This window comes from Bidens hawaiensis, unplaced genomic scaffold, assembly GCF_021521415.1.
Source record: "Bidens hawaiensis isolate Kalapana, Puna unplaced genomic scaffold, B.hawaiensis_p1.1 tig00001597_1, whole genome shotgun sequence".
Lineage (NCBI taxonomy): Eukaryota > Viridiplantae > Streptophyta > Magnoliopsida > Asterales > Asteraceae > Bidens > Bidens hawaiensis.
The window spans coordinates 2517072-2526603 of record NW_027491092.1 but is presented as its reverse complement, the minus strand read 5'-3'; positions in this window follow the sequence as shown (position 1 = coordinate 2526603).

Here is a 9532-nt window from a genome sequence, read left to right as displayed (position 1 = left end):
CAGGTTTCTTCTCCAGGAAGAAACATTTATACCAGGTTTCTTCTTCATGAAGAAATATTACTTTGTCTATAACCCGTGTATGAATAGTATATTTCTTAATCTTTAATAAATACTATTTAACTATAACCTTTGCATGTTAATCGTGAAGAAACAATAATTTACTATAACCTCTTGCTTATGAAAAGCTATATTAAATTTAACAGTGATCAAGGTTCGGGCTATACTCCCGACTATGGTCTAAGCTATTATAATAATAATATAATAATATTTAAACAGAACCCCTACCTCACACGGATATTTGGATTTATATGCCTATGACTGATCGAGCGGTACTTCTACTCTATATCGCGTATTGTCGCTTAAATCGTTAGATCTTCGGAGCTTGGCACGCTTCACGAGGTCGGTACGCCTTTCGAGGTCGGCACGCTTTTCGATGCAAAACGTGTGAAAAGTGAAGTGGTTGGTGTGAGTTGGAATGTGCCGAACACCCCTCTATTTATAGTTGAAATCATGCAATTTCGCGTATCGCGAAGGTGCACTAGCTTCGCTGAGTCATCAGTAGGGTTGCCACGTGTCGCCATGTGTCACCAGGTGCTGCCACGTTTCTCCACGTGTCACGCATGCAGAAATGCCACTTCGCGTATCGCGAAGATGCTTCAAGGTCTGTTCAGGTCTTTTGTCTTTCACGTAGCGCGAAGATGTTGAGGCTTGATCCTTCACGTATCGCGAAGATTGAACTTTTCATATTTTCATTTCCAGTCCTTGTACTTATCCAAAATATACTAAAGCGACCCTTATGCGGCTCGTGGCGATGCGAGCGTGCGAAGTACGCCATCAAAACGCCACATTACGCCCATCGTACGAGTCCGTGCGCGTGCGCGTCGGGTGCTTCGCACCCTCCGCTAGGACTATGGAGAATGGTTAGCCACATTAAAACATCTCTATGGAAACTTGCTTCCTTATTAAGAGCTTCCATTTCTTTGTTTGTTTCCATATGAGATGAAAGTTCCATTTCTTGTTTCCTTAACATAAGAATGCTTTGTTTTTCTTATCTTATTCTTCCCATTACTTGCCTTTGAAATTATTTTTAATCCTTCAACTTTCAAAGTTGACATATTTGGACCAAAATAAGTATGGGTTTTTTTCCTAGATGTTACACTCTCGACCTTGGATCTTTAATCATTTACTAGGCTACTGGCTACTAGCATAATATGACTGATGTTCTTTTGTCGTTCCTTTATTCATCCAATGTCGAATTAATACGCCAATCAAATTGGAGTGAGCCGAATGCATCCTTAATTAGGCCGTCAAGTAATTGGTTCACACCCATAGCCACATCACCTTGACCATGTTTGTCATACCTCAACCTACGACATAACATGTCGAGGGGCAACATAATTGTATCATAGCTCAAAAGACACTAAAGTAATTTACACGTGTTAATATCTAACTTATTCATTTCATATATCAAGTACACAAAGCACAAACATTGTCTTAAACGGAAATAAACATTATAATTAAATGATTAAAATGAAAATAAACAAGTCTTTATTCGTCATGCAACCTATGGTCTAAACTACTCTTTAATTCCTTTCTTCATCCCAAATAGCTACCTGCATCATGCGTGAAAATATATAGTTTGTCTGCATAAAGTTAAACAAGTAATCACGATTTTTGAATATATATATTGTCACACCCGGCCCTGAGCGGCGGAAACAGCCGGGCGCGCGCGAGTGGGGATTGATAATTAAGCACGGGCCATTGCAAACATTCAAAGATTTTCATTGCGTAAGAAATGTTTAATACATTACATTGTTTAAAAGTTACATAAAAACATCCAAGTATAAAACTGAAGATTTCCTCGCCATATCCCCTTGCGCGGCGGGTAACCGTGCGCATCGAGGGGATAAAACCAAAATCTTCCAAAAAGCTTGTTTTAGATGTTCAGCGTGTGGTGCTCTAAGTGTGACTCCATGCGCTACCTAGTTATCTCCTGAAAGACACGTAAAAACATTTGAATCAGTATAAACTGAGTGAGTTCACAAGTTTTAGTAACTTGATAAATCGTATTGCATCATAATCATTCTGAAACATAATTCTGTTAGCCTCATTAAAACACATGCTTGGTAAAACATAGCTCTATCAATATATTCTGGTAAAATCGTTCCGCGGGTTACGCGCGAACATTTCTGGGAACTGTGCTCGTCTATGCAAAGTGGCGCTGCCACTACGAGCTAAACATAAGTAATACCGTCCCGCGGGTTACGCGCGAACGTTTCAGGAAAATGTGCTCGTCCATGCAAAGTGGCGCTGCCACTACGAGCTAAAACAATGTAATATCGTCCCGCGGGTTACGCGCGGACACTTCTGAAAAACCGTGCTCGTCTATGCAAAGTGGCGCTGCCACTACGAGCTAAAATAACATATTACCGTCCCGCGGGTTACGCGCGGACGTTGTGCCGGAAAACAAGGCGCTCGTCCATGCAAAGAGGCGCGACCCCTACGAGCGGGCTCAAACCCATAGTACTGCCCCATGACCATACTAGGCACTCGTCCATGCAAAGAGGTGCGACCCCTACGAGTGGGTGGATCAAACCAGCAGTCCCTACCCTTAGAGTTCCAATGGTAAAGTGATCACTTACTCGAGTTCTAGCGCACATACATCGAAAACCTTAGATAACCATTCGCATTGCTCATCATGAAACATAACTTAAACACAAAATCGCTTGCATAGCTTGTAAGTATACCATGATAAATCATTATTTAAGTACGTGTCCCTCGCCCCGAAAACAGTTTAAAAACAGTGAAAACAGTGAAAATAGGGGCTGTGAGACTCACCTGTGGTTCTTGTTATGGAATTAATCGAGATTCGGGTTTTCTTGGTGTTGGCCTCGGAATCGAAGGTCTAGAATACGATTAAATAACAAATATGTATATTAAGATCAAGATATATGGGTCGGAAAGTAGATCTCAAGGTTATAATCTCGGCTTACCTTGTAACAGGAACGGAATTGAAAATCAAAATAGATGCTTGGGAGATGATTCAGGGCAGATTTGCAGTTTTAAGAGAGAAGTTTGAAGTGTGTTGAGTGATAATTTTAGGTTACATATTTATAGGCAAATTCAATGGAACACAATCCCTTGATTTAGGGGATTGTAATCTTTTCATATCTAGGTGTGATGATGATAAAGTATGGAAAGTATTATTATTTATTCAAAAGTGGAGGAGTGGGTGAAAGATTCTGATTTTTGCAGGACATGCAGGTCTGTGGTTGGTGAAAGTAGGGTGGCTGATAGTTGACTGTTCATGCTACAGTGTGCTTTTGCCAGTGCACAGTAAAAAGTAGAAATTTTCTGAAACACGTTACTGTTTTCTTTTGGGCGGGAACAATTTCCGTAAATCTGAACATTTTGACTAAGTGTTCTGCGCGTATAACTTGGTGCGCATAGCTTTCTGCGTGTAGAACATTTCTTTGCTGCGGGTAGGTGCGTAACCTTCTCGCAGTTAGGGACATTTGAGTTTCATTTGTAGATTCTCCAGGTGGTCTTGGTATTTCAACATAGTGATCAGTCATGTTGAAGTCAATTCCATCCTGGAGCTTCAGACAAACTAGCTCTCAATGTTCCCGCCATGCGGGGAGGTTAGTTCCCTTCCGCACGCGCATAAACGATTTAGGGTGCACCCGCCTTAGCATCATGCGTGACGGTCAACCCATTAGACAACGTTAAGTTTCATGAAAACATAAAGCCAAAACATTCACGCATGGCGCATATAACATATGCCCACGCTGGTTCTTAACATGGTGCGCTCGCGCATGGCGCATATAACATGCACGCGCTGACTAACATGGCGCGCTCGCGCAGGGCAAACAAATGCCCGCGCTGATTCTAACATATGCTCGCGCCGGGCGCACATAATGTGCCCGCGCTGATTCTTAACATAGCGCGCTCGCGCAGGGCGCACATAACAAATGCACGCGCTGACTAACATGGCGCGCATAATATTTACAATCACCTAATTATTAGGTTGATTACTTAGTTTAAGGGATTGGGGAATTTACCGGGTGTCACATTCTCCCCTCGTTAAACGAATTTCGTCCCGAAATTTAGGAGACGTTGCTGGCAGAAGCCATGTTCTGAAAGAGGTGTGGGTATTTCATGCGCATCTGATCTTCTCTTTCCCAAGTGAATTCAGGCCCACGCCTTGAGTTCCATTGAACTTTTACCAACTTGATTCTGCTTCTGCGCAACCTTTGTTCTTTCCAATCGGTTACTGCTATAGGTTCTTCTACGAAGTGCAGCTGTTTGTCAATATGAATTTCTTCCATCGGTATAATCAACGTTTCGTCAGATAAACATTTCTTGAGGTTGGATACATGAAACGTATCATGAACTCCACTGAGTTCGGCGGGTAGACGGAGTTTATAAGCAACTGGACCGATCCTCTCCAGGATCTCAAAAGGTCCAATGTAGCGCGGATTTAGCTTTCCTCGCTTACCGAAACGGGGGACTCCCTTCCATGGAGAGACTTTCAAAAGTACTTTATCCCCTACTTGAAACTCCAACGGTTTCCTTCTCATATCAGCATAACTTTTCTGTCTGTCGCGTGCTGCCTTAAGGCGATCCCTTATCTGAAAAATCTTGTCTGTTGTTTCTTGGATCACTTCTGGACCAGTCATTTGCTTGTCGCCCATTTCAGCCCAACACAGTGGGGATCTACACTTGCGCCCATATAAAGCTTCGAACGGCGCAGCCTTAATGCTTGTGTGATAACTGTTATTGTAAGAAAATTCAACCAACGGGAGGTGGGTATCCCAACTACCTCCAAAATCGATCGCGCACGCGCGCAGCATATCTTCCAATGTCTGGTTCGTTCGTTCGCTTTGTCCATCCGTTTGAGGATGATAAGCCGTACTCATGTCCAGTCGAGTACCTAACCCCTCTTGTAATGATCTCCAAAACCTTGAGGTGAACCGACTATCTCTATCAGAAATGATGGACACTGGGACTCCATGTTTTGAAACTACTTCTCGAATATATAGTCGGGCTAACTTTTCCATTTTATCAGTTTCTTTAATCGGCAGGAAGTGCGCTGACTTAGTTAGCCGATCTACAATAACCCATATCGTGTCATAACCCCCAGGTGTCCTTGGTAGTTTGGTGATGAAGTCCATAGAGATTTGTTCCCACTTCCACATGGGAATTTCTGGCTGCTGAAGCAACCCCGATGGTTTCTGGTATTCAGCCTTTACCTTCGAACACGTCAGGCACTTACTGACATACGTCGCGATGGCGCCTTTAAGATTGGGCCACCAATACAACATTTTAACATCTTGGTACATCTTGTCTGCGCCAGGATGTACGGAATACCGCGTCTTGTGAGCTTCGTTTAAAACTTGCTCGCGCAATCCTCCCTTGAGAGGGACCCATATGCGGTTAGCGAAATATAGATTGCCGTTCTCTTTCAGTTCCAAACTTTTAACCATACCTCCAAGGCATTCATTTTTAACAAACTCTGGTTTCAAGGCTTCTTGCTGAGCTTCTCGGATGCGAGTAGAGAGATCTGCGTGAATGGTCAATCTTAGAGCCTTGACTCGTAGCGTTTTTATTCGCTCCTTTCTGCTTAGCGCGTCTGCTACCACATTCGCTTTCCCCGGATGATACTTGATCTCGCAATCATAGTCATTCAACAATTCAACCCATCTTCGTTGCCTCATGTTTAATTCCTTCTGATCGAATATATGTTGGAGGCTCTTATGATCCGTAAAGATTACACATTTCGTACCGTAGAGGTAATGGCGCCAAATCTTTAGCGCGAAGACAACAGCTCCAAGTTCTAAATCATGCGTTGTGTAGTTCTTCTCATTGGTCTTAAGTTGGCGCGAGGCATACGCTATGACTTTGTCTCGCTGCATAAGGACACATCCAAGTCCCTGATGTGAAGCGTCGCAGTAAACAACGATGTCATCTGTCCCCTCGGGCAGAGATAGAATTGGCGCACTACATAACTTCTGCTTCAACATTTGAAACGCTGCTTCCTGGTTTTCGCCCCAAACAAACATCCTGTCTTTCTGAGTTAGCGCGGTCAGAGGTAGAGCTATCTTGGAGAAGTTCTCAATGAAGCGTCGATAGTAGCCAGCTAGCCCAAGGAATTGCCTCACCTCAGTTGAGGTTTTTGGCGCTTCCCAGTTTTCGATGGCTTTAACCTTAGAAGGATCGACGTGAATTCCTTTCTCGTTAACAACGTGACCGAGAAAGTGAACTTCTCTAAGCCAGAACTCGCACTTGGAAAACTTCGCATACAACTTTTCTTTCCTTAACAATTCCAAAATCATTCTCAGGTGTTGCTCATGCTCGGCCTTGGTTCGAGAGTAAATCAAAATATCATCTATAAACACAATCACAAACTTGTCCAAGTATGGTTTGCACACACGGTTCATCAGATCCATGAATATAGCCGGCGCATTAGTTAGCCCGAAAGGCATCACTAAGAACTCATAATGGCCATATCTGGTTCGGAAGGCTGTCTTTGGCGCGTCTTCCTCATGGACCCTAAGTTGGTGGTATCCTGACCGTAGATCTATCTTCGAATAATAACTGGATCCCTGCAACTGGTCAAATAAGTCGTCAATCCTCGGTAAGGGGTACCGATTTTTGACTGTCAGCTTGTTCAGCTCCCTGTAGTCAATACACATTCTGAACGAACCATCTTTCTTCTTTACAAACAGTACTGGAGCTCCCCAAGGTGAAAAGCTTGGGCGTATGAAACCCTTATCCAATAGTTCCTGTAACTGATTGGATAGCTCTTGCATCTCAGATGGAGCTAAGCGATAAGGCGCTCGAGCTACTGGCGCAGCTCCTGGGACCAAATCAATACGAAACTCGACTTGTCGCGGCGGCGGTAACCCGGGCAAATCTTCAGGAAAAACTTCTGGAAATTCGCGCACTACTGGTAAGTCTTCAATTCTTCGCTCATCTCCTTTCTCTACTACATGCGCCAGGAAGGCGTAGCACCCTTTCCTTAGGCACTTACGCGCCTTTAGGCACGAAATCAGTTTCGTCGCAACTCCCCTTCTTTCCCCTTGAATCATCAAAGTTTCTCCGTTCAACAGTGGAATCCGAACCTGCTTCTCATGACAAACAATCTCCGCGAGATTTTCGACCAACCAATCCATACCTACCACAATATCGAAACTTCCCAAATCTATTGGCAACAAGTTAATATTGAACTCATGACCTCCCATGACTAATACACATTGTTCAGTCCTTTCATTCGCGCATAACTGCCTACCATTGGCTAGTTCTATAGTATAAGGTTTGTCTAGCCTACTGGTTGCTAAGCCCAGGGAGTTTTTAAACTCATGGGATATAAAACTTAGGTCAGCGCCAGTATCAAATAAGACAGATGCATAATGACCGTTAAGCAAAAACGTACCGGTTACCACATTTGGCTCTTCCTTTGCTTCACCCGCGCCAATCACAAAAGCTCTCCCGCGAGCTTGGTTTCCTTTCTGTGGGCAATCCCGACTGAAGTGTCCAGGCTTCCCGCATGCGTAGCAGCTGTCGCTCGATCCAGCTTCTCTGATGCGACAATTCATCGCCTTGTGTCCTGGTCTGCCACATTTGGCGCATTCGATTTTTGTGCACTCACCATCGTGGTGGTACTTGCATTTGCTGCACCATGGGCGAGGCCCGCTGTATCCTTTCCTTGATGGTTCCGCGGCTTGAATCGCGTAAACCCTTGTGCTTTCCTGCTTCTTGGGCGGTGGTTGCTTGAAGTCTGATCCTCGGTGGGAGTTCCATTTCCTCTTGGAGTCAGAGGTTCGCTGCTCGTTCAAGCGAGCAGTCAACATACCCGCACGAACCGTATCCCTTGTAAGGGTGATGGCTCGCGCAACCGCCTCGTCAAAGGTCGGAGGTGCGGCGGCGTTGAGCGGGACTCTAACGACAGGAGGTAACCCAAAGATGTACCTCTCGATTTTCTTTTCTTCTGTGTTTGCCATGTCTGGCACCAGTTGGCAAAGCTCGTTGAAACGATTGGTGTAGGCATCGATATCCGTTCCTACCATGGTGTGGTTCCAGAATTCTTGTTGCAAGCTCTGAATTTCTGCGCGAGAGCAGAACTTTCTCATCATCATTTCTTTCAATTCTTCCCAGGTCTTGTGGAGAGCAACTTCTCTCCCCAATGTTTTCACTTGAAGCTTCCACCAAGATGAAGCTGCTTCTTGGAACATACAGGTCGCGTAAAGGACCTTCTGGTTTTCACTACATCCGCTGATGGAGAGAACTGTCTCCATCTTGTCAATCCAATTGTAGAGCCCAATGGCTCCTTCGGTGCCTTTGAACGGCCAAGGCCTACAGGCCATGAATGTTTTATAGGAGCATCCTTTGTCCAAGGCTCCTGATTCGGGTTCTGGGGTCTCGTTCTCTTGGCGACCCTGACTAGATTCGGCCTTGCTGGCCTCATGCGTTGCAATCGCCTGCGCGATTATTTCTGCGAGCTCCTCGGGTGTCATGGTAATTCCCTTGGCTCTGGTTGGAGGCATTCTTTTCATAAAAAGAAAATATAACAAACTTAGCGCATGTACTCAGAGCACATAATGTTCTTATCTCTAGACACTGTGACCCGTGTTCCTAAGTGCGTGTGTGATTTTTCTTTTGAAAATATTCTTTGAAAAATTTTTCATGCGATTCCCCAAAGGTTATAGTCTAGGTTAAAAACTTCTTTTCCTAGTTCGCTATAACCAGTGCTCTGATACCAATCTGTCACACCCGGCCCTGAGCGGCGGAAACAGCCGGGCGCGCGCGAGTGGGGATTGATAATTAAGCACGGGCCATTGCAAACATTCAAAGATTTTCATTGCGTAAGAAATGTTTAATACATTACATTGTTTAAAAGTTACATAAAAACATCCAAGTATAAAACTGAAGATTTCCTCGCCATATCCCCTTGCGCGGCGGGTAACCGTGCGCATCGAGGGGATAAAACCAAAATCTTCCAAAAAGCTTGTTTTAGATGTTCAGCGTGTGGTGCTCTAAGTGTGACTCCATGCGCTACCTAGTTATCTCCTGAAAGACACGTAAAAACATTTGAATCAGTATAAACTGAGTGAGTTCACAAGTTTTAGTAACTTGATAAATCGTATTGCATCATAATCATTCTGAAACATAATTCTGTTAGCCTCATTAAAACACATGCTTGGTAAAACATAGCTCTATCAATATATTCTGGTAAAATCGTTCCGCGGGTTACGCGCGAACATTTCTGGGAACTGTGCTCGTCTATGCAAAGTGGCGCTGCCACTACGAGCTAAACATAAGTAATACCGTCCCGCGGGTTACGCGCGAACGTTTCAGGAAAATGTGCTCGTCCATGCAAAGTGGCGCTGCCACTACGAGCTAAAACAATGTAATATCGTCCCGCGGGTTACGCGCGGACACTTCTGAAAAACCGTGCTCGTCTATGCAAAGTGGCGCTGCCACTACGAGCTAAAATAACATATTACCGTCCCGCGGGTTACGCGCGGACGTT